The following is a 23,580-nucleotide window of genomic DNA, read 5'->3' on the forward strand; positions in this document are numbered from 1 at the left end:
AGACTCTCTCTCTCTCTCTCTGTGCCTCTGTCTTCTCTGCCTGTTTGGTCCAAAGGAAGAACTCTCATCAACCTCCTACTGTCCAATGACTGTGGGAACGGGCTTTCTAAATTAGTCTAACTGGTGTAGGGCCTCCCACTGGGTGCTGGAACATACGAGAAAATAGGAAGTGTCCTGCGTTGGCTGGATTGCTGTTGTTTGAGAAGCGAGAGCTCCAAATATGACATGACAGGAACTCTCTTTGGGTGACCTTAGACAGCTTGGAGCACTATTCTGGGCCATCTTTTTGGCCTGTGCAGCCCCACCTACTCACCATGAAAATAGCTTTATCATTTTTTTCCTGATTGTAAATGAATCCATCCACAAATCAGTCAGAAGGGAATCAAAACCTCCTCAAATCTTTACATTCTGGCTTGTCTCATTTCTCCATTTTTTTTTTTTTTTTTTGGTCTGTGCAAATAACAGGAAGATTTCTAGGAAGATTCCCCCCCCCCCCCAAGAATGGGGCTATACGCATTTACATCATTCATTTGTTAATTTTCTCATTTACTTGGCAATATACATTGTAAAGGTTTTCCCATGCAATACTGTTTCATCATCATTATATTTTATTAATTATTATTATTATTTTGAGAGAGTTTATTTATTTTGAGAGAGTGAGAGCAGGGGAGGGGCAGAGAGGGAGAGAAAGAATCCCAAGCAGGCTCCGCTGTGACAGTGCAGAGCCCGATGCGGGACTTGAACTCACTAACCCTGAGATCATGACCTGAGCTGAAATCAAGAGTGGGAGTCTTTGCTGAGTGAGCCCCCCAGGCGCCCCTCTTCATCTTCATTTGAAATGACTGCATAGCATTTAATCGAATAGCTTTATGAAAAGGTACTTACCAATCTGGTCTTGTTAGACATTTAGATGTTTGCCCCTTGTCTGTTACAAACCGTGCCGCAGTAAATGTCCTTATGTAAAAGTGTACGCACTTACCCCGTGATGTTCTTAAAATGGATTTGTAAAACCAGAATTTCTGGGTTAAAGGGTTTGTTACCTTCTTTTTTTTCCTTTTTCTTTTTTTTTTTTTTCTTTTCAGTTTACAGTACAGATTAAGGGATTGGGTATGTCATCTGTGCAACTTTTCAGGTGTCACTGACTGACATTTCTGTCCACAGGTTGTCCGAGGTGAGCAGCCTTGAGGGGGAGGTGGGCTCAATCACTTAAAGCTGCCTTGGTGGGTTTGCTCTCTCCAAGGGTGAGTCTGGAGGAACCGGGACAGTCAGGCTTAGTGTCCCTGCCCAGCGCAGGCAGAGGCAGGGCCGAGTCTTTGGTCTCTTCTGGAACTGCCATTTAATACACAGCCCCTGCAGCGAACAGGCCACCTCTGTCCATAAAGAGGCTGCGAGGCGGGCAGCTGGGAGGTGATGCTAAGCTCTCCCCCCATCTCAGAACCCTGTCCTCGCTCAACGGCTCCCCGTGCCAGATAGCCAGGCAGTGTGTGTGTGTGGGGGGGGGGGGGCTCTGGAGGCTGGGGCTGGCCAGGAGGCTGTATGGTTGTGACACATTCCGCCAGGAAGCACGGGGTATCTTTGGGCACGGCCTAGTGGCTTCTCAGCCTGTGTTGTCTTAATTCAACTTGTCATTCACAGACCAGTAGAAAACTAAAATCAATAAGTGGTGAAAATGGGCTTTAAAGACAAACTGAAGTCACAGAGGAGGGAGGAAAACAGTGCGTGTTGCCTCGATGGGTTACCTTTCCCCTTCCTACTGAGATGGTTGGATCTGTGGCCCGTGCTTTATGAAAGGGGGTTGGGGGCCGAAAATGAGAGTCTTTCCCCTTTAAAATACGCAGGGTGTCCATCGGACAAGACCTCGGGGGCAGAGGGACCGTGATCTGATGGGGCCACAGAGTACGATGAGGAGGATGGTCTCTGGGATGGGTCTGTATTTTACCCGAGGGCCCCTGCACGTATGTCTTGCGATGTCTGTCTGCTGATCGCTGTGCTACTTCCTACCAGCCGATGTGCTTCTCTGGGCCACATCTTACCAACCGCAAAGTGAGCCAGAGAAGGTGCAATGATTTTCAGCCTGTTCTCTGATGAAAGACCACAGCAGGTGTGCCCTGGAGGGTAGGGCTGGGGCGGGGGCGGGGGGCGGCATCGTGGGATTCAGGGCTCTGCTCCTTCTGTTTTGGTAACAGCTCTGCAAAAGCCTTCATCGGAAGTTAGAATTTCAGAGCAGAAGGCAAAAGTTTGGCAGAATATCAGCGAGGGAGAGGGTGTCCGGATTTCCTTCCACTTCTGAGGGACTACAAACATCTGTCGCGTGCCTGCAAGTGATTGCCGAAAACTCAGCCCACCTTCTCTCAGAGACCAGGGTAGCCTCAGCAGGAGCGGAGGGGGTGCCAGGGCCTAGGTGGGCGATGGGTGGGCTCGGGCTGTCCCCGGAAGGGCGAAGGACTCCTCGGCCACCGATGGGATGTCTCGGCCTGGTCGTTCCCCAACGCCGTGTGTCATGGGCGCGCTTGTCGGACCCGGAAAAGGAGGAAGGACATGTCAGGCCAAGAACGATCTCAAACCAAGAGACGCGCCGGTCCTGCCTTCGTGGGGATGCGCCTCTGTCACCCAGCCTCTGTGGCCAAGTGAGGGAAGAATTTCTTGGGCTTCTTTGGGAGAAACCTGACTTTTGCAGATCGGCACCAAAAGGGTAGCCTGGTGGGGCAGTGGAGGGAGGAGGAGGAGGCTTCTCTGCTACACCCCACCCCCAAGCCATTTGTTGGTCCCAAAGCCATTTCGGGCAGGTCCCCCCAGAGCCCCCTTTCAGTGAGTGCGTCACCACTCACAGAAATTCTGGGGTCTCGGAGAAGCACACAAATACAGAAAACCATTTTGTGTTAAGAAAAAGAAAAAGAAAAAAACACCAGCAAGAGGGTTTTGGAAATAGAAATGCGAGGTTATCTGTATTAAAAAATTTTTTTTTCGTGTTTATTTTTGAGAGAGAGAGAGAGAGCGTGAGCAGGGCAGGGGCAGAGAGAGAGAGGGAGACACAGAATCTGAAGCAGGCTCCGGGCTCCCAGCTAGCTGTCAGCACAGAGCCCCATGTGGGTCTTGAACCTGAGCCGAAGTCAGCCACCCAACCGACTGAGCCACCCAGGCGCCCCGAGGTTATCTGTATGTAGAACATGAAATGAGCCAACATGTTGGGGAAACTTTCTCAGAAATGCAGAGTCCTGCAGACTTGACTTGGAGCTAGAGGGCTGGTTTTGACGCGGAGCTGGCTTTCTGAGGCGACAACTTCCTCACGCCGCTTGTGGGGACTGAGCCCCCGGCGTTCTGAATGGCGTGGAAGGACAGCCTGGCCAGGCAGGCACGGAGCCGCGAGCACCTTCCTGTCGCAGCGCTGGGGTCCGCAGGGTCTGGCGCTGCCCTGTGGACTGGGCTGTGGCGAGGGGTGGACCAAGGAGGCGGAGGAAAAGCCTTAGTGCGCGCGCGCGCACACACACACACACACACACACACACACACACACACACACACGGGCCTGCCAGCTCAGCAGCCTGGGGCTCAGGGTGATCCAGACACGACAACGACGGCGGCTCTGCTCTCCTTGCGCTGTTCCTACGCGTCACCTTCCTTAGGCCTTGTTAGAAGGGGCACCTGTTAGGGGCGCCTGGGTGGCTCAGTCGGTTAAGCGTCCGACTTCGGCTCAGGTCATGATCTCACGGTTCGTGGGTTCGAGCCCCGCGTCGGGCTCTGTGCGGACAGCCGGGAGCCCGGAGGCTGCTTCGGATCCTGTGTCTCCCTCTCTTTCTGCTCCTCCCCCACTTGTGCTCTGCCTCTCTCTGTCTCTCAAAAATAAGTAAATGTATAAAAAAAAAAAAAAGAAGGGGCACCTGTCACACACCTATCATCATAGCTTCCGGCATTCAGTGGGCCCTTACTCTGAGCCACTCACCGTTCAAAGCCCCTTACTGGTGGATTCAATCCTCTCCGCCACACAGTTAGTACCCCCATTTCACAGATGAGGAAATAGAGGCTTAGAGAGGTGTTAAGTGGCAGAGCCTGGATTTGACCCTGACTTTGGAGTCTGGGTGCGACGCCATGAGACTCTATTGTCTTTGAAACCACACGCTCGCACGCTCAAAGGAAGAGAAGCAGAAAACCGGGTGCCTTTGCGACTCCACCTTGGCCGTGAGCAGCCCCCGTTTCTGTGAGGTCCTTGAGGAACACGTCCTGAGAGACGCCAAAGGCTCCGATGTCCGCAGCTGAGGCTCCCCCCCCCGCCCCCAGCAGACCCCAGTTTAGGGTTCTGGCAACAGGGGCTGGGCTGCACGGCGTATTCCTTTGTTCGGGTTGCAAACGAGAATCAAGTTCCCGGCGGCCGAGTTACCTGCTGCTGGCCTTCCCGGGTGGGGACAGTTAAAGGTGCCGAGAGAGACACCATGCTCCTCTCAGGAGAGCACCGTCCTGCGCTCCTGTGAGCCTCCAGACCTTCCCAGGATGTCTCCAACCTGACCGAGGTGATGGGGAGAAAGACAGAGACGACCTGACCTGCGTCCTTCTCCTTCCCAAGGCCAAGGGCTTTAGTCCCTGGGTTCGCACCGGCAGGGAGCAACCCTCTGCCTCACACGGTGATGGCCACGCTCAATTTCCAAGGTGCCGGGGACGATTGCCGTTAACACGTCGGGAAGGTGCAGCGTCCTCGCCGTGTAATTCTTAATTTTTTAAAGTTGTGGAGCCCTATTTATTTTATGTGACAGTCTCTTCCTTCCCCCTACCGTGACGGAATGTTCTGTGGCGTATGTTATGATCTTTAATTAAAGGGAACTTAATTTGCTTTTGAGGCATCCTTTGTTCGTCGGAGACACCCTAGGGTGTTTTAAAACCAGGTTTGGAATCATTGTCATTGAAGCCTGGAGTCGAAGGCGGACTCGCCGCCCTGGACGGACGCCGGTTGCCTGGATATGAGGGGGCGTCTGCCCCCTCTCGCCCCCGCTCTGTGCTTCGGTGTAGACGCTGGAACTTTTCCAGGCCCACCCCACTGGCCTCGGGATTTTTCCGCCCACCTTCCAGAGAACACAGACCTCGCGGGCCCCGCGAACGGACCGTGGGCCAAAATTAGGTTTGAGAACGGGATGGACCATTTAGATGACAAATGGCCTTCAAGACACTGTCAGAAAGTCCGGGGCGGGGGAGACTATTAACGGTCACATGGAGGCAGCCGCATCTGTGATGCCAGAGCCGGCCGGTGGGTCCCCACTGCTGTGTTTACTGCTCCTTAATGCGGTATTGTTTACTCACAATTAAACCCTTTACCATTAATTTAACTTTCAGATGCTGAAATTGGTCACACAGCCTCGAGTCTCAAGGCCCGGACAGATGTGTTCTATACACTTGTTTAAACACGGCGCTCATTAGGAGGTAATGCATGTATTGCAAGTTGATTACACCACAAAGCAGGCCGCTTTATCACGGGGGCCTCTCAGGAGGCGGCGGGAGGGGCCGTCAGCTGCCGCTGTCACTCTCCCCCCCTCGGATCTTGAGTGACGGCTGGGCCCGCCACCTCCTCGCAGGCCTGCTCGGAAGTACACAGCTTCCCGTCAGAGAGCCGCCGAGCTGCCTGGGAGGAGGTATTAATTGTTGTCAGCCTCCATTTCACACCCCAGATAACAAACGAGAGCCACCCTGGCAGTGTTTAAGGAAGATAAACAAGTTGCCTGAGCCCCGGCAATTAAACACGCTTGCATATTTAACCGAGATGCTTCCTGTAAGAAAAGGCAGCGTGGCCCAAGTCGGGGGGGGGGGGGGGGGGGACAGAGAGGTCCCCTGTCCTATGACCTGGGAGCTGCCCGCCCTGCGGGGCTCAGAAGTGCCCCCCCCCTCGTCTGCCGGCTCTCTTGGTTTCTGCATCTCGAGCCAGACGACCATCCAGAGTTGGGTGTGATGTGGAAGGACTGGCGTCTCTTTTATTTCCCATCTCCTGGGAGAAAGGGTCAAGGGACAGATTTTGAGGCCAGACTACGAGGGCATATATTCCGGACCTGCTTTCGTAAGCGGCGTGGCTTCCTCGAGCCTCAGTTTTCCCATCCATAAAACGGGCCGGCTCACACTCTACATGTCAGGTTTCGCGAGGAGGGACTGGGGCCGAAGCGTGTGGCCCCGTGCCTGATCCGTGGTCAACGGTGAGGACATGTGGGTGCTCAGCAGTCGAGGTAGTGCACTTTACGTTCACCTTAGCAGGAGATGGTTAGAAGCAAGAATTCTAGGTTGTCCCTAAGCTGATAAGGTGACGCCGTGTCTGGTTGTAATGCTCCTTTCCTTCCCAGCCCAGAGTGGGTGAGATGGGTTGGACTCCATCAGGCCAGAAGCTCCCGGTGGCTGTTTTGCCTCAGGGCACATTTAGCAGGGCCGGGAATGAGATAGATCGCCACCTTCCAGATGTTTCCAGATACTTCTGCCCCAACCTCTATGAGGATCGAATCTGCCAAACAACCCAGTTTGCTTCTCTATTCCTTCTCCTCCCCTTCCTCTTCCTCTTCACCTTCCTTCTCTTCTCCGGCCCCCCACCCCCAACCTTGTTCTTTAACTCGACTCTGTAGTGACGTTGTGCACCCTCCAGCCTCTATTACCTTGTCCCTTCATTCCCTGCCCAGGGGTGCCCTTCTCTGCACCCTGATGTTTAAACTACAAGATGAACCGGAGGTGGCTGGGATGGAAGTTCTCTGTGTCTCTGTGTCGTTATCCTTTTGTCCTGGTTGTGCAAGTCCCAGCCGTCTCCTCCCTCTTGTCATGGCGCCTTTGCATATGCTGTTCCCTCAGCCTGAACAGCTCCTACTCAGACCCTCATCCCTCCAGACATCCCAGCTACCACTGGCCCTTTTCCAACCCGCCAGACTGGGCACGTGTCTCTATTTTGGGTTCTCGGAGCACTGGTGCTTTTCCTTCGTAGCATCTCTCAGAATATTCATTATTTGAGAAACTATCTGCTTCCTGTCCCTCTTCCAATGAAGCCGGGGTCTGTGTCTGTGTCAGCCACCCTTAACCCCAACACCTAGGGTGCTGCTTGTAGACGCTCGAAAGGGGTGTGGCACACTACAGTGACCCACTGGGATGAACCAGACCGTTTTTCCAGGGGATCTGGAGAGAGAGAAAGTCCTTATGATTTCTCACGGCCTCTTTTGTCTTTTCTTTCTGTGACTCCGCGAGGCTCCTCCTGCTCCTTTGTGTCCATTTCGTTGTCGCAGAAGGAGGGATGGAGGGGTAAAGTGGACCTCCCTCAGCTAGATGCTTCTGGGGCCCCTTCCGGGGACCGGTGACTCATAGCTTTTCGCCTCTGTCTTGCTGACACCAACTGCTGGAGAACCCACAACGATTTGTCCTTGGACAATGCAAAAAGGATGTGGCTCTGCCTTGTGGGTGCCTTTGAGGGAGGCGGGACCTCCATTTATTTGTCTCCACAGCTGCTTCCTCTGGGCTTTGTGGTTGCCTGTGTGTCGCCTTCTCATCCGATCGCGTTACCCTTAATAAGCATCGCCCTGGCAGGAGAGGGGTGCCGAATTCGGTATCCTGAGAGCATGTGTGTGTAATGTGCCGGGCAAGGGACCCTAATGATGCGTTCAGCAACACCGCTCCCCCCACCCCAGACCCGGCTTCCAGTTTGCCCAAATCCATTTATATTCCCGCTCAGACCTTTGGGATCAAAATTCCTGACCCTTGTGCGAAAAGCAAAAACACCTTTCAAAAAAAGGAAAGAAAGAAAGAAGAGGGAGGTGAAATTTCCTGAGCTTTCATTTCCCTTCATGGTTGAACTTGGATGACTCAAGTCATGTGCAGTCAATCTATTTAGCTGACTTGTCCTGCCGTCTGCCAGGAGGTCAACATTTCTGGATCTGCCCCTCCGGGGGCAGCATGTGGTCCCAGCTGGTTGTGCCGTGGTGGGAACGAGGCTTGGAGGGGCCGTGTCGTCTGGAAGCTGTGTTGGGGGCTCTTCTGTGCTCCGCAAAGATGAGACTTCGCGGGCAAGTGCTTTTGTTTGCTGTTTGTTTGGGCTGGGTGGGATTAGCTCCGATTACATATTAATAACCCGGAGCGCTATCTAGTAATTAGATGTTATCTTCCAGATGTTTAAAAGAAACCTTTAATATTTTAAGCTGCTTGGAGATCTCTAGGCACGTTATTAAAATGGATGGAATTTAAAATGGGCGTCGGTGGTGTTCCCTTTCTGTGGATTCTCCTGCCAGTGTAAGACCTGGGAGCCCCGGGTACCCATGAAAGGACCCCAAGCATTTATTGTGGTGGCCCCTGTTTGGGAACAATTGGGGCAGCCACCCAATCAATGGGTGGTAGAGGGAATGTCGCGGCACTTCTGGCCCCTGTCAATCGGCCAGAGCGCCTCATTGATTTCTTTGAACCACTTGAGTGAATCTCTCAGAAGTTCCCCTTCTCTGAGTCCCACACAATTGCCTGTTCTCTCTTTATTAGGCGCTTTGAGGGACAGCCTGGTCTACACCTGCCTTTGATGGGGCCCCCACCACGGTTTTAATGACCTCCATCCGTCAAAGGAAAAGTTCAGAGTTCACTCTTTTGTCCAAGTCCCAGCAACTGAGGAGTCCAGGGTGCTGGCTGGTCCGGCCTCCTTAAATCACCCGCCCGAAAACTTTCCCTGTGACCCCGCTCATGTCAAAACAGCGAGCTGGCCACTCTGGCCATTGTCATCGGAATAAGGGCTAAGTGATGCTGCTTGGTCATTACGTGTGCCCTGATTGGCAATCAGGGTACAATAGGGGGTCATTAAAGGCCATAAAACTGCCAAAGCTCTGAAAGGGGGATTTTGAATGGAGCCAGAGGGCTCTGGGAGCCTGCCTGAGCAGCGCCTCCAAGGAGAAGGGGTTTGAGCCGACCTGGGAGGGGAAAAGTCAGCGCGGTGTGGATTAAGAAGTTTCTCCCCTGTGACACCAGAAAACACTGATCTCCTGACGTCACCTTCCCAGAATGCCTGTCCCTGCATTCCCAAAGGAGATTCACTCAGAGCAACAACCCGGATCACGCTCCATGAAAAGAATCCCGGAGGCACAAGTCTTTATATAAGGAGCTAAAAGTGACTCATAAATATATAAATGCTTACTGAATGAAAGCACCAGTGGGTAAAGAGGGTCGCCTACATGGTGACGGATGGTGGCTGGGCACGTGGTGGTGATCGCTGTGCAACGTAGGCAACACGTCAAGTTATACAGCTGGACAGCTGAAACTTACACGATAAGAAAATAGTCAACATACATATACGTAAATGCGAAGGCTCCGGGTAGTGAAAGGGGCGGCTGTTAACTTGCACCAGGGCCTGTACTGGGCGCTCCACAGGTGTTAACTTGGTTAAGCCCCACACCCACCCGGGGAGGCAGGTTAACACAATTATAGCTGTAAAAGGCTTCCATGGAAAGGAACCGTAAAACGACAAGGGGAGTCCTTCCTCTTAGGATGGTGGCAGGCTTAAGGGTTACATTTGCTGAGTCCCTCACTATGTGCCAGGCACGGGTGGCTTCTCCCTGAATTCTTAAGTCAAAACCACGGAGTTCGCCCTATCACTTTTCCTGTTTCATAAGAATTAACAACTCAGGAGCGGGAGCGCAAAGAAGGGTGCCGTGGAGGGGGTCGCCCATTCCGTCAGGATGGCCGCCCCGCCGATGCGCCCGTCCACAGCCACAGGGGGACGCTTCCCCAGCACTGCCGCCTCCTCTGGGCCCAACCGCTGGGTCAGACGTGGTGCAGGAATCTTGGGGTAGGCCTCCGCGGATGCGGGGCCGACACTCTGCCCTGCTGTGCAGCCTTGGGCAAATCACTTCACCTCTCTGAGCCTCAGTTTTCTCAGCTGAAACGTGGCTGAGCTGGAGTAGTTCCGAGCTTCTCAAACTAGGCCCTTCCCCACCCTGGGAGAAAGCCAGGAGCCACATGGGGGCCGTCACTTGAGATCATCTGTTTTATTCCAAGGCAAGTAATTAAAAACATTATTTTTCTGTTTTCTCAGAAACAGATATATTCTGCAGTAGAATGCAACCCCCCATGAACTTAAGAAAAAAATTTTTTTAATGTTTATTTTTGAGAGCGAGACAGGGTGTAGGTGGAGGAGGGGCAGAGAGAGAGGGAGACACAGAATCCAAAGCAGGCTCCAGGCTCTGAGCTGTCAGCACAGAGCCCGACGCGGGGCTCGAACCCACGAACCGCGAGATCATGACCTGAGCCACCCAGGCAACGGCCCCCGCCCCCCACCCCCCCATGAACTTTTTAGATTAAAAAGGAGCTTTTATACAAGTCTGGGTCTTGCCTTCCATGCCTTTGGGCTCTGTCCACTCGCCCCACGTCTACCCCCAAGGTCTCTCAGGGCTCCCTGCTTCCTCTCCTCTGACTGTAGGGGAGCTTGGAAGAAAAGTGTAGGATCTACCCCCCCACCCCCCGGGCGTGGGGACAGCCTGAAGCTCTTTTGAGGTAACCTAGTTGGTCTGCATCATGCCCTCACGCCCTCATGGGAACATCACTGAGATTGGGGGTGAGGACAGCACCGTAGGCCAAGGCTCTAAAGGCCAGTGGCCCATGGGCTGGTGAGCCCACTTTCAGATGACTGGGGATTCCCAAGGCTGTGGCTCCGAATGCCAGCGAGGGCTAGGAGGAGGAGCATAGGGGGACGGTGAGAAGAACGTCTGGGTAGATCCCAGCCCTGCCCAGGACTAGCCCTGCGGCTCTGGACAGGTGACAGCTACTCTGTACCTTTGTGTCCTCGCCTGTAAGGGGAAAGGGGGGGATAATCCCAGCACCCAGGGCCTGGGGTGGGGGGGATTCAGTGAGGAAATCAATGCCTGCCCTCAGAACGGGAGCGTCTGTCATAAAGTCTCCATAAATATCAGTGGCCGTCACTACCGTCATCAGGGTGTGACTAAAACCATCCCTGCAGAGGACGACTCATCTGGGGGCCCCACGAGCTCTGCCATCTGACCACCTGACTCGCAAGGAAGGAGGGGAGACAAGAAGAAAGGGGAAGTGGGAGAGGGCGAGAGGGAGAGACAGAGACAGAGAAAGGCAGAGACAGAGAGAGACACACAGAGACACGGAGAGAGACGCACGGAAATAGTGTGTGTTTTTATGTTGTCTTTCCCTTTGCAAGGTTCTCTCAGGGTGACTTTTCCCTTCTCTATTTGCATATTTGAAGCCATTGAGATGTTGTCTCACTTTCCATCTACCCCTTCCCTTTGGGTTCCTGTCTCTCTTGGAACGTCGCTTTCCCCTCTGAATCTCCCTCGCTCGTGGCTGGGGAGTGGGTGATCTACTTGGAGCCTCTGAAAGTAGCCTTTCCTCCCCCTTGCTAGAGGGAGTGGGGCCTCCAGGTAAAGGGCAGAAGAGACATCGTGGGATGAACCCCTTCTCTGGAGACCTGAAGCCCCTACTATCGTTCCCCCACACTGACTTGTCCCAGGAAACTTCTGGAATGTGAAGGAATCACCCGGGACCCCCTTTCTCTTGTCTGATTTAGGCCATACTTGCCCGTGTGATGGAGATTCCCCGTGATGTCCTTCTTCCCTCCGGGAATTTTCCAGAGCACATTTGTCTCCCTCTGTGAGACAAGCAGGATTTCCTGTGCTCCAGTCCAAATCATAATGCCCGGAATATGACACCGTTTAAAAATCTCATCAATCTCGAAGCCTATTCTTGAGAATAAACGGTAGTGGGACCGGGCATGGGAGTTTGTCTAAGTTCGCGCGATCCCAATGACGCCTTTGGAAAAAGGACCCATTGACTCTCTACTCAGATCGTCTGCAAATGGACCGAGGTGGGCTGGGTGTTCCCGGTCCCCTTCGATCTATAGATTCGAGCCTGGCCTGGCCACCGTCTTGCCCTGTCACCTCGGGCCATTCCCTTCTGTTGGCTGAGCCCTAGTCTGTTCACCTACAAAGGGAGATGCTCCCTGAGCCCTCCGCCAGTCCTGGCACTCATTTCAAACTTTCCTTCCTTTATTCAATACGTGTTTACTTGGCACCTGCCATGTGCCAGGCATTGTGGGCACTGGAAATTCAGCCGTGAGTAACGTCCTTTCCACTCCCGTGGAGCTGAGAAAATCTGACAGGCTGGAGAGGCTGTGGGGGACAAGGAAGAGGGACGAGGACCAGCGGGGAGAGTTTTTGAGAGGGGATGATTTCAGTCGTAAGACAGACTTGCCAGCGGAGGGGCTGGGGGGCCGAGGCCCCCATCCTGGGACGTGTTCAAGGCCGTCGGAATGACAGCCGTCAGACTTGTGCACGCAGTGCACTCCCTGGGAGGCCTGGAAGAACTATTTTCGGCACAAGGAAAAGCATGCGCGCCACCGGGAAGGCTGAAGCCGGGCGCTGCGGGGTCTGCATGTGCTGTCAGAGTCCATCTGAGGGGGCTGGGGGTCCACCGATGAGTTTCAAGCAGGCAGCAAAGTGCTCAGAGTCTTAGAAAAGTTACGTCCACCGGCAGGAGGCGGGAGGGAGGAAGCCTGGAGGAGGAAGGCCGGTCTTAGGGGGGCTGCCGGTGTGGTAGGGGGCGACACGTTGCTCTCTGAGCTACGGAGGCGCCAAGAGCAGGTGTGCCCCGGGGGCCTGGGTGACCGACCTATGGGCCAACCTGATCAGGGAAGAGAGAGAGGTCAGGAGGACACCGGGCACCAAAAGTCCGCACGGGCAGATGGGTGTGAACTCATTTTGATTCTGAACCAGGCACCTTGGGAAGGCAGCTAAAGGGAAGCGGCTGACTTCGTTTTACGGGGAAGGGTGCTGGCAGACAATAATAATAGTATTTATCCCAGGGTATGGGGCGTGAGGACCAAGTCGTGAGAACACTCTGTCGGTCAGCTTGGGCTGCCACAGCACGCCCCAGATGGGGTGGCCTCAGAAGCAATGTATCTTCTCAAAGTCCTGCAGCCTGGAAGTCCAAGATCAAGGCGCTGGCCGGGGCAGGTTCTGGCGAGACCTCTCTCCCTCCTTCTCACCGTGTCCCCCCCACGCGGCCTTTTCTCTGTGTGTGTTCATGGAGAGCGACCTCGGGCGTCTCTTCCTCTTCTTACAAGGACACGAGCCCTATCAGATTAGAGCTCCACCCTTAGGACCTTATCTAACCTTAATGAACTCCCTCAACGGCCCTATCTCAAATGTAGTCACATTGGAAACGCGAACTTCAACATAGGAATTGCGGGGAGGGGTACAGAAGTCAATTCGTTGCAGCCTACCTGTGTCCCCTGGAGTGACAGACATTAACCTTTTATTGCTGGGTCATGAGGACATCTGGGGATCCCAGGGGAAGGGTTAGGGTATTCAGGCCGTGGGCATAGGCGCTCAGAAACTGAGGCCATTTGCCGGCCGGCCCGGAAGTATTTTTTCTAACAACTGGTGAGGCGTCACCCGCACGACCCAGATGAATGCCAGCCCTGTGTGGCCGCAAGGGACAGGGTGGAACAGCGTGTGACAAGTTGTGCCGAGTCACCAGGAGCAGGACCTTCCAGAACACAAAAACCGAGTAGGGGGTCCGTGGCAACGGGAGGGGCTTTGAAATCGGAAGGTTAAATATTTGCTTGTAAGAGTAGTGGAGCTCAGTGCATGGTCCGCAGCTGCCTCGTCAGAGAGTAACTCGGTTCTTTATTTATTTTTGCCCTTGGACTAAATATCTGCCTTGTTGGGCATAAAGGGAGTAGCTGCATCGAACATCAAAGTCCGCATTACTAACCAGAGGGAGGCTCTTCCCTCCTCTCTCTTAAGCCCAACCTTATCTGGAGGGACCTCTGTCCCCAGAGCTGTAAAACAAGCTCTTTTTCTAAGCTAACGGTCCACAATAGTGTCAAATTATGTATAATGATTTTGTAATGTGAACTAATGCCACCAGGGACCTCGTGCAAAGTACCACTTTCATTAAACTTATCCAGCAACAGGGTCTGAATACGAATTTCGAGGCGGCGGCGGGAAATTGCCAGGCACGTTTGTTTTAAGCCTGTGCTGGCTCTTCCTGTGGGCAAACACCCGCCGGGCAGAAATCAAGAGCACCGGCCCCTGTGGGTTTCTTGGCGTGGCTGCGGGAGGAGGTGACAGGGACGGATTCCCCCCCCCACCCCCCACCCCATCTCTCCACCCCGGCACCTCAGGCCCTTTGTGGGCTTGCTCGCCAGCAGGTGCGGGCGCTGCCTGCCCCTCTTTGTTTCCGACTTGGTCGCCACGCCATTCTGATGCACCAGCGAGGGCACCCGGGCATTGCCTGAGAATTAATGAGACCTCCAATTACATTTATTTGCTCCAAGGAATCGTACCCAGCAATGACCCCCCACCTTTCAGAGTTTCCCCACCTCTTCCGTGCTCCTCTGGAACAAGTAGCTAATTATAAGAAAAATCACACCCGAGGAGGACATGTGGAAGAGACCTCAGGAGCAGATAGCAGGGAAACGCCACCTCTCCAACCCAGCGTCTGGGCCACGAACCCCACTTCGAGAGCCTGCCTCGCCTTCTCCGTGACCCGAGAGAGCGACACTCTGCGTGTGTCCGGGCCCCCGCCGCCAAGAAATGAGAGGAAAGACATGACTAATCAAAACTAACCCATGCCATTTTTTCCGACTCTGCTAATCTTAATTGAATCAATCTCCCAGCGCCTCTTGACAGTGAGCGATGGCTCAAATCTGGGAGGCCAGGCTGGACACGACTCCTGGAAGAAAAAAAATCTTCCTTAATCATTAATTTGTCCATTCCCTCCCATTTGGCCCCATTCTTCACTGTCTCCGCGGCGCGCCCCCCTCCCAACCCCGCAACCTTCCTGTGTTAGTAATCACCCGTAAGTGGTCTTCCCAATCCGCTCCCAGGACTGGGAAACCAATTTGCTGGAAGAGAAAACGGCAGAACAGCCCCCACCCTCCCTCTCTTTGCTGTGCGCTCTCTCCCTTCCTTCTATGAAGTCTAGTGGAGCTTTAATTAAGTCCAATGAGGTCACTAGGACGATTTTCTAGGCCCATTGGTAAACAGGTGTAGAGCAGACTTTTCCCAGAAGCCGAAACTACTGCACAAGACCTTGGTTTTAGGGAAATCACCCGAAGGCGACGCCATAATCCTAGGATGCGTCCCCATCCTAGTGGGATCAGACAACAGACAGAACTGTGGTATCTGTGACATGTCTCAAAAGAAAAAGGACCCCTTAGTCCTCTGGACTTAAAACTTAGTTTTCAGAAACTGCTCTCTCTCTCTCTCTCTCTCTCTTTTTAATTTTTTTTTCCAAATTATCCAGAGTCCCCAGGCTCAGTTAAGTCTAGACTTAACTGTGATTTTTGTCTTTCTTAAAACGCGTTTAATGGTTAGTGCGAAATATGCATGAGGTGCAAGATGAGATTAAAGGAGAGCAAGGGAATTTGTCACCTACTGCCATCACCTCCGGCTTGGACTGTCGCAGGAGTATGCTAACCAGTCTCTTGGCTTCTATCCTTGCCTCCCCCACACTCTGTCCTCCAAGAGGAGAGTGATACTTTAAAAAAAAAAAAAAAGTTCACAATGTTCTGCTCCTCTGCTTACATTTTCTCAAGCTTTCCACCTCCCTCAGAGTTCAAGCCCAAATCTTTCCATGGGTCTGGCTCCCCAGTGACTTCTCTGGTCTCATCTCCTATTACTGTCTTTCTTACCCCTTCCACTCCAGCCTCCGTCGTCTTCCAGGTGTTCCTGGAAGATGTCACCCTTGTCCCGCCTCCCGTCTTTGCCCTGGCTGGATGTTCTCACCTCTGTTATCTGCGGGGCCCTCTCCCTGACTTCATTCAGGCCTCTAATTAAATGGCCACTTATGGAGGACACATTCCCTGACCATCCTGGTTGATAAATTGCCCCCTCGCTCTCCTTTATTTTTCTGCGGAGCAATCGTTCTCATCTGATCTATTACTCTTGTATTTTCTGTCTCCCCCACTAGAGAGGAAACCCCACGAGAGGATGTACCCACCACATAATAGATGTTCATTAAATATTTGTGTCATAAATGACTGTTATCCCAGAGACAGGATTCACCGAGACGCGACTTTAATGACTTGGGACTGCTTAAGGCAAATGATCATCATTTCAAAATTCCTAAGATGTCCTTGAAAACGTTTCATATTGATCTTGAGTTTCCCATGAACAAAGATGGGAAAAGTCCACAAAGGACTCTCTCTGGTGATAAGAATAATTAGCAGTGTTCAAAGCCGGACAAGACACGGCAGTTGTCACACTGGCCTTTCCACCGAACGCCGTCCCCGCTCAGGAGTAAGCATCTTCCACCAGACAGCCTGTCTTCGTAGTCGAGTCCAGGTTCTTAACCCAAGGTGGGTTGCTCATCGAAGGTGGATTTATTGTAGCCTTGTGGACCGTTCTCTGGCCCGTACAGGCCAGCTCCCCCAAGGGTCCTCTGCGTGTAAATGCCAGGTGGTAAAACAAATGAAACACACCGTTCTTCTCTTGTGCCTCGCCGTAAATCGGTCCCAGCCTCACTCATGGGGCTGGAGTCAAGTCTGATTTATGCGGTTCGTGATATTTATAGTATAGTCCCTTAACATAAAAAATGAAACCTCTCAAACATGAGCTCTTACGCATAAATTCCAGAGCCAGCGAATGCTCGGACACTTGTGTTTTCTTTAGATGATGCTGAACATGCCTGCCCCACCTGAGGGATCACGGTGGAAGGCGGGAAGCCTTCGCTACAGCATTCTCAGTAGAAAAGAACAGCGGCTGTTGGGGGAGGCCAACGTCATGCTTCCAGTAGAGGAGGTGATGAGGGGCGGCCCATGGATTTCTTGATAAAATTGGGGTCCGCGCTCCATACGGTGAAGGGCGACTTCAGTCCGACCCCTCCTCAGGGGAGGAGATACAGATTTTGTATGGGAACCGTTGACATTATCGGCGGACCCCGCCTCTTCCTCAGTTGCCCTGATGAACTAGGGGCATATGGGTGGGGGAGGGGTGTAGCTTTGCATGAGTTTGCCATTTTTTGGCCTCAGTTTCCTGATCTGTAAAATAAGGCACGAGACTACTAGACAGCTGATTATTGAGATACCCTTTCGTATTCTCTTTTAGGATTGTGTGCTCTAGAAGGAAAGGAATATTCGCGAATATTTCTTTTCTCTCTTTCCTTCTGCCTTCCAACCGGGTTTGGTGCAAGGAGGAATGCCCATATATTTGTTGAATCGAATTTGATTTTTTATTCCACAAGTCTGGCGTGAGGGTGGAGGTGGAAAGGAGCTTCTGTTACATTTTATAAGGTCTTCAGTGGCTCACGAGAATGGAAATAATTCTTTGACTTAGTTTGTATATGCCATTTGAGTAATTCCCCAGGATTCCTAAAAATAAAACGGTAAAATGAAGCGACACTCTTTTTGCCGAGAATTTAGTAGATTTTTAGTGATATTTGGCTATTGAAAAATTCATATTTACTTCTTCAGGGCTGAGAGTTGTCATTTTGAAAGCAGTTGGGTGTTTGGGTATTTCCCGCCACTCAAAGAATGATAAATCTCACCATATGGATGCTTATATGAAATATATATATATATATTTTTCCTGTTTAGGTGACAGTTTTAGGATCCTTCTAAGCAGTGATAAAAAAGCTCGCAGTTATAATGTGTGATCATTTTGCCTTTCATTATAATGCAGAATTTCTCCATGCAAAATCAGGCCAAGATATAAGCCTAAACCCAGGGGCAAAATTCATTCATTATGCATGTACATTATTCCCCCAAATATTGATAATACTTTTCATAATAATTATTTTACATATATTAGCTCTTGCTGCTATATTAGTATTAAAGATACCTTTATTAATCTCGAATATTTTACTGAATAATAAATAGGATCTCAGAGGCTTGAGTTAAAAGCTGTAAATCAGTTGTTTTATGAATAAAATTGGCTCCCATATTTTTTTCCTCAGGATTGCTTATTTAAATAATTTTCCCATTTATTGAATGTGTGTGTGTGTGTGCGTGTGTGTGTGTGTGTTTGCTAGAGACCCATCCCCCTCCTGCCACCCTCCCTCCTGGCTCTCTCTCTCCCAGTTGGAGAAAAATGCAAAATCACATAAACCTTTTTCTAAACCCTCACAGTCAGAAAGGGCAAACACTCTGCATTATTTAGCAGGTAATCGGCATTTTCATCCCAGAGACACTCTTTTGCAGCTTGGTTTCTTTTTCTTCTCTCTTCTCTTCTCTTCTCTTCTCTTCTCTTCTCTTCTCTTCCCTTCCCTTCCCTTCCCTTCCCTTCTCTTTCCTTTCTTTACTCTTTCTTTCTTTCTTTCTTTCTTTCTTTCTTTCTTTCTTCCTTGTTAACAGATAGACGACAAATATTGAGAGCTAACTATTCACAAGGCTTTCAAAATACTAAGTTGCATTTCCCCATTTTCCATAGAATGAAACTTAAGGTTTAGAGAGATTGAGGTCACTTAGCTGGCAAGGGGTGGAGTCAGGAGTTAGACTCTGGTTGGTCTAACTCCAGAGCCCATCCATGGCTTCCTCAGAGATGAACATTCAGAGAAGGGTGTTTGTGTGGCCCTGAGGAAGGGGCCAGGCCACAGCATCCAGTCTTGCAGGTGGGGAGCCCTGTGCTGCCTTTGGTGGGTAAAGGGAGACGTGGAAAGGGACAAAAGTGGCTGTTTGTAAGGACAAGCTTGGATATGATGCACATCACCATAGAGCGGTCTCTCTTGTGTGGTTCGGGAAATACATCTTCTGATTGTGTCAGTGAGCAAGGAAAGCCCGTATCTTCTTAGATTTTCACACTGTTTCCTTGTGCAGAGGCCAGAGGCCGAGCCGCTAATGCCCACTCGGACTGAGTGACAGGATCTGCCTGGAAGTCGACTGTGTCTGAGGGCCACATAATGGTGGATTGGGGGTGCCTGCCAGGGGCTCGGAACGGGGACCCAGCAGCAGACATATTGGGTGTTGGCCCAACCCGGGCTAGATTGTCTAACGGGTGCCAGCTGCCTTTCTAAGGATTCACATCGAACGCTTGGAATTGTGGGTATCACGTTCTAAAGAGAAGGTTCCAGTGAGGGCGTGATTTTTCCGAAGTCACACAGGACAGGCAGTGGAGAGTGGAACGCAGGCTCCTCAAAGGTCTGTGAGCTGCTTCTCTGTGGCGCGTGTCTTCATTGCCCTGAGAGGGAGAAACAAGTTGGCCTCCATTTTGCTTACAGCCCTATGCTTGGTTGACATGACCTTTGTCATGCGTGTCCTGTCTGTTCTCTCTGCTGGGATGTAAACCTCATGAGAGCAGAAACTTGGCGTGACCTATTTCCTACATTATCCCAATACCTAGAACTATACCTGGCATTTGCTAAATCTTTGTTGAACGAATGAATGCATGAATGAACGCATGGTTCCAATGAATTTCCCGGGACCTACTACACTTTCCTTTGAGAAATTCCCACCACTCTCAACTCTCGCTCATCCTCTCTGAACTCCGACTTCTGGATTTGGCCACCTTATGTGGTTCTGGATATTCTTTCTTAATTCCTCTAACATCTTCCAGTTTTGCCATTTAATCATGACCCACGTGTGTTCCTTGGGAACGGTCCAGGGCACAGAAACATATTCCAGAAGTAATTTGTATTCCTAAATATGGCCTCCTCAGCTCCCACAGCTAGGGGCAGCCTGGCTTAGTCAGGTTTGAGATATGCATATTATTATGTAAATGCACTTGAATTGAATATAATTTCCTTAAAAATATTTTCCAATGGAAAATAGATCTCCTTGCAGGGGGAACCTAGCCAGGCAGTACCTGAAGAAAGCCTCATTGTTTGCGTGAAGTGCACACGAGACACGCCTGAGCGTGAGACATTTCAACAAGCTATTTTTAGAATTAATAACGACACTAACAACAGCTGGAATTTATTGAATTCTTGCTAAGTGCCAAGCATTGAGCTGAGCGCTTTAAAGATGGGTTCTTATTTAACAGCCCTACGAGCACTGACAGTTGCGACCTGCAGGTTGCAGACGAGTAAACTGAGGCACAAGAGGGCTTGGGACGTGCCCCAAAGTCACCCAACTTGCGGAAGAGCTGGCATTTAATGCAGTTCGGGCTGCCTCCGGACTCCGTACTTAACCCCTCTGCCATCCCGACTCCAAGCACTGGTACCTCAACTCTGAATAATCTTGAAAGGCATCTCAGAGGAAATGTTTAAGTAAATCTGAAGGATTAAGAAAACAATGCACAATATCTAACCTCTCTCCATGCCTTTTGTTCCATGATTCTAGCTGGCCCCGGTGCCTCTCTAAGGGATAACTTGGCGAAGCCAGATATTTCTGGCTAACAAATGTGTGAAATAAATCAGACTACAGCCCAACTTTAACACGACACACAGAATCAGACCGATGAGCCTCTGGAGGAGTGAGTCCGGGGAAGATTCTGTTTCTTTCTTTAAGGGGATGTTTGCAATCCCACGCACACATGCGCCCCACAGACTTTTTCTCCACATGACTAATCCAGTCTCCTGTGACCTCTCTTTAGTGTGACGGGGACGCGGGGAACAGAGCTTGCAGCTTCTGCCGACCCCAAACATTTAGTTACATAAATCACAGCACGTTTTCAGACTTGGAGCATCCAGAATGAAAGACACTTTCTTGGGGAGACATTGATCAAACAGTCTACAGGTATCTGTACATCGAGGGACATTAATCATCTCTGCATTATCTCGCCCACCAGTAGAATATGTAAATGTGATTCCTGTCAATGATAAGGGCAAGTGAAATTATTCTTAGAGATTGGTCCATCTGGAGCTGTTGATACGATCTTACCTAAGACAATAGGTTGTAAAGATAAATTTTTTAGCATTACTAATCCAGGGTCGCCAATAGCCATAGAGAATGGAGAAATTTAAAAGCGAACCAAGGGCGTGCAGTCAAGAGAAGAGAGGAAAACGAACCCCAGCTTTGCTTTGGTTCCTGCAATATTATTTGGCAACCCGGCAAGAAAGATGCTTTCTGCATAATTAAGGAGGGCATTTGGAAGGGTCTTGCCAGGCAGTCGGGGATTGTGTGCTGGAACGCTCTGCACCGGCCAAAGGTTTAACTCTTAACATACACGAGACAAAGGGCCTCGAAACCCAAAATAGGCTTTCCACTGTTTCTCTGGACTAGAAATTCAGGAATTTGATCTTCATCAAGAAATCTTCGTAGGCCCTTCTGACCCATCAACCGCCCCCTGGAGGGTTGGCACCGAATGTTCGGTGTAGAGAGGACCAAAAGGACATGGGGAGAGCCATCTGCAGAAGGAGATCCAGGGTTCCGACTCTTGCCATGTTTCTCAATAACTGCACCTTTGGGCAAATTCCTTCCTCTCACTGGTTCCTTTGCATATACAGTGCATCCATAATGTGAAATGGATTGGATATGATGATGTCTTCTCCATGACAGGGTGGTAGTCCTTCCTAGACGCTCCGTCTTCTTTGTCAAGGTTGAGACAGTTAACAAGTTCACTAGAGGACCTTGAGATCCTCACCTACAGAGGAGTCTCTTGAGTTTTCTATTGTGTGGCCACAGTGCCCGGAAACTTGGGGCTTTTGGTGCTGGTGATCTTGAGACGTGCCTTGTTGTGAAAGAGGCCTCTGGAGAGGGGACGTAGAAACGGGAATGAATACTATCCTTATAGAATTTGCATCACTCAGGAATCACTGAAAGCAAGAGGTTACCTGCAGGTGACAGATGAGTAAACTGAGGTTTCCTATTCCTTTTTGATGTGTGAATGCTAAACGTATTTTGCTAAAACGCTCAGAATTCCAAGTTACTCTGGGAAGATTGCTGAAAATCAATGGAAAGGTTGAGTTTCTCAAGTCCTCCTCCCCACATTTTAACTGTTCTCTTCTCCTTTTATATTGCTAAATAAAAGAAGGAATTGTTATTTTTCAGCCCCTGGCTGCAAAGGAGATGAAACGTTTTGGTGGGCACGTGGATCATCTTTCCTAACAATTAAATTAATGATGGAATAGCATGAGACGGGGTGTTAAGGGATGCGAGAAACTCTCCCTTTGGGGACGTTGGGGAAAAGTCATACTAAATCGTGACTGGTTGACTCCAAGAAAAGAACACAGTGATCTCCTTCTGTGATGGCAGCTTCCGAAAGGTCAGAGATACTGTCTTCCCCCAAATCCTTAGCTCTCCTCAAATAACCCATTATGAACCTGACATCCACCAATTTGCCTAAACGTTCCTTGAACTTGATGGGGTGACGAGTTTCTCTGCATTGTCCTCCCTGTGAAGGTGAACCGACGTCCCTCATGCTCTGTGGGCTGCCTACCTCATATCTCAGCATATGGCAAGCACCTTTCCAACTCATGGATGTTATGTCCCCTCGCATCATCCCTTGTTCCAGAATTAGTAGTCTTTTTGCTTTGTTTTGTGTTTTAGCTTGTCCTCACATGAAAGGTTTTCTAGTACTTGCCAATCACCTTAATTTCTTGCTGTGTTGCACCTACCGTCCTGTCTAGTGGTGAGATTATTGGGAGGGAACACCACAATATCGTATGATGATAAGATCGTCCCTTTTGCCCACACCTGAGACCAGATTCCCCAGATTTGTTCAGAAGAACTAGTTGTTCAAGCCCACATAGGTATTACTTGAAGAAAGTGTTTTGTTTAGGAAATTCGAGATTGAAGATGTAAATGATTCTAACTGTGATGCAGATCTTCTCCATGCTTTTAGCGGGCTAGCGATCTCTGGGACTCTCAAAGTGGAGGACAGGCCTTCGCATCTCCTGTATTTATTTAAACACAGGTCCCTCTTTTCTAAGCATACCTCTTGCGAGGGGTGTCCGTGGAGCATATGCTGGGGAAAAGCTAAGTTGAAAGTTACATGCCTGGGATGTGTCAAGAGAGTTTATGCAGTGTTTTTGAGCGGGAGAATAGATTACGTTCGTGCTGGATACTAATCAGAACCGATGGCCCCTGTACAGCTTTGGTGTCCCTGGACTCACGCACAGCAACGAAACACTAGCCTGATTCTTTACAGGAGAGATGAAAATTACAAACAAAATCTTGTAGGGGCGCCTGGGGGGCTCAGTCAGTTAAGCGTCTGCCTCTTGGTTTTTGCTCACGTCGTGATCTCACGGCTCACGGGTTCGAGCCCTGAGTCGAGCTCTACACTCACAGCACAGAGCCTGCTTGGGATGCTCTCTCTGTGCCTGTCTTTCTGCCCCTCTCCCGCTTGCTCACTCTCTCCGTCTCTCTCAAAATAAATGGGTAAACATTAAAAAAAATTTTTTTAAACGTGTAATAGAAGAGAAACTAGATAATGCTGAGAAAATCTTTCAGAAGACCAAATTAGAAAAAAAAAAAAAAGGCAACAAAAAGAGAGCTATTAGGAGAAAAGATCTCTTTTTTAAAAATTGTTTTTTAAATGTTTATTTATTTTTGAGAGAGATACAGAGCAGGAGTGGGGGAGAGGCAGAGAGAGAGGGAGACACAGAATTGGAGGCAGGCTCCAGGCCCTGAGCTGTCAGCACAGAGCCTGACATGGGGCTTGAACCCACTAACTGCGAGCTCATGACCTGAGCCAAAGTCGAATGCTTAACCGACGGAGACGCCCAGGTGCCCCAGGAGAAAAGATTTCTTTAAAAAAGGCCAAA

General features: G+C 50.5%; 1 long non-coding RNA gene across 2 annotated transcripts in view; it reads left to right on the forward strand.

Annotated features, from left to right (window-relative positions):
- The window catches only part of LOC122208400, a 135,198-nt gene that overhangs the window by 14,629 nt on the left and 96,989 nt on the right, over positions 1–23,580 (forward strand). The window contains exon 3 of one of the 2 annotated variants that reach the window (XR_006197220.1): positions 5,320–5,403. The exons of the other annotated variant lie outside the window; for it this stretch is intronic. This is a non-coding gene — a long non-coding RNA (uncharacterized LOC122208400). Of the gene's footprint in view, positions 1–5,319; positions 5,404–23,580 lie in introns of those variants that run through there. 2 annotated transcript variants of the gene reach the window in all.

This window comes from Panthera leo, chromosome E2, assembly GCF_018350215.1.
Source record: "Panthera leo isolate Ple1 chromosome E2, P.leo_Ple1_pat1.1, whole genome shotgun sequence".
Classification (NCBI taxonomy): Eukaryota; Metazoa; Chordata; class Mammalia; order Carnivora; family Felidae; genus Panthera; species Panthera leo.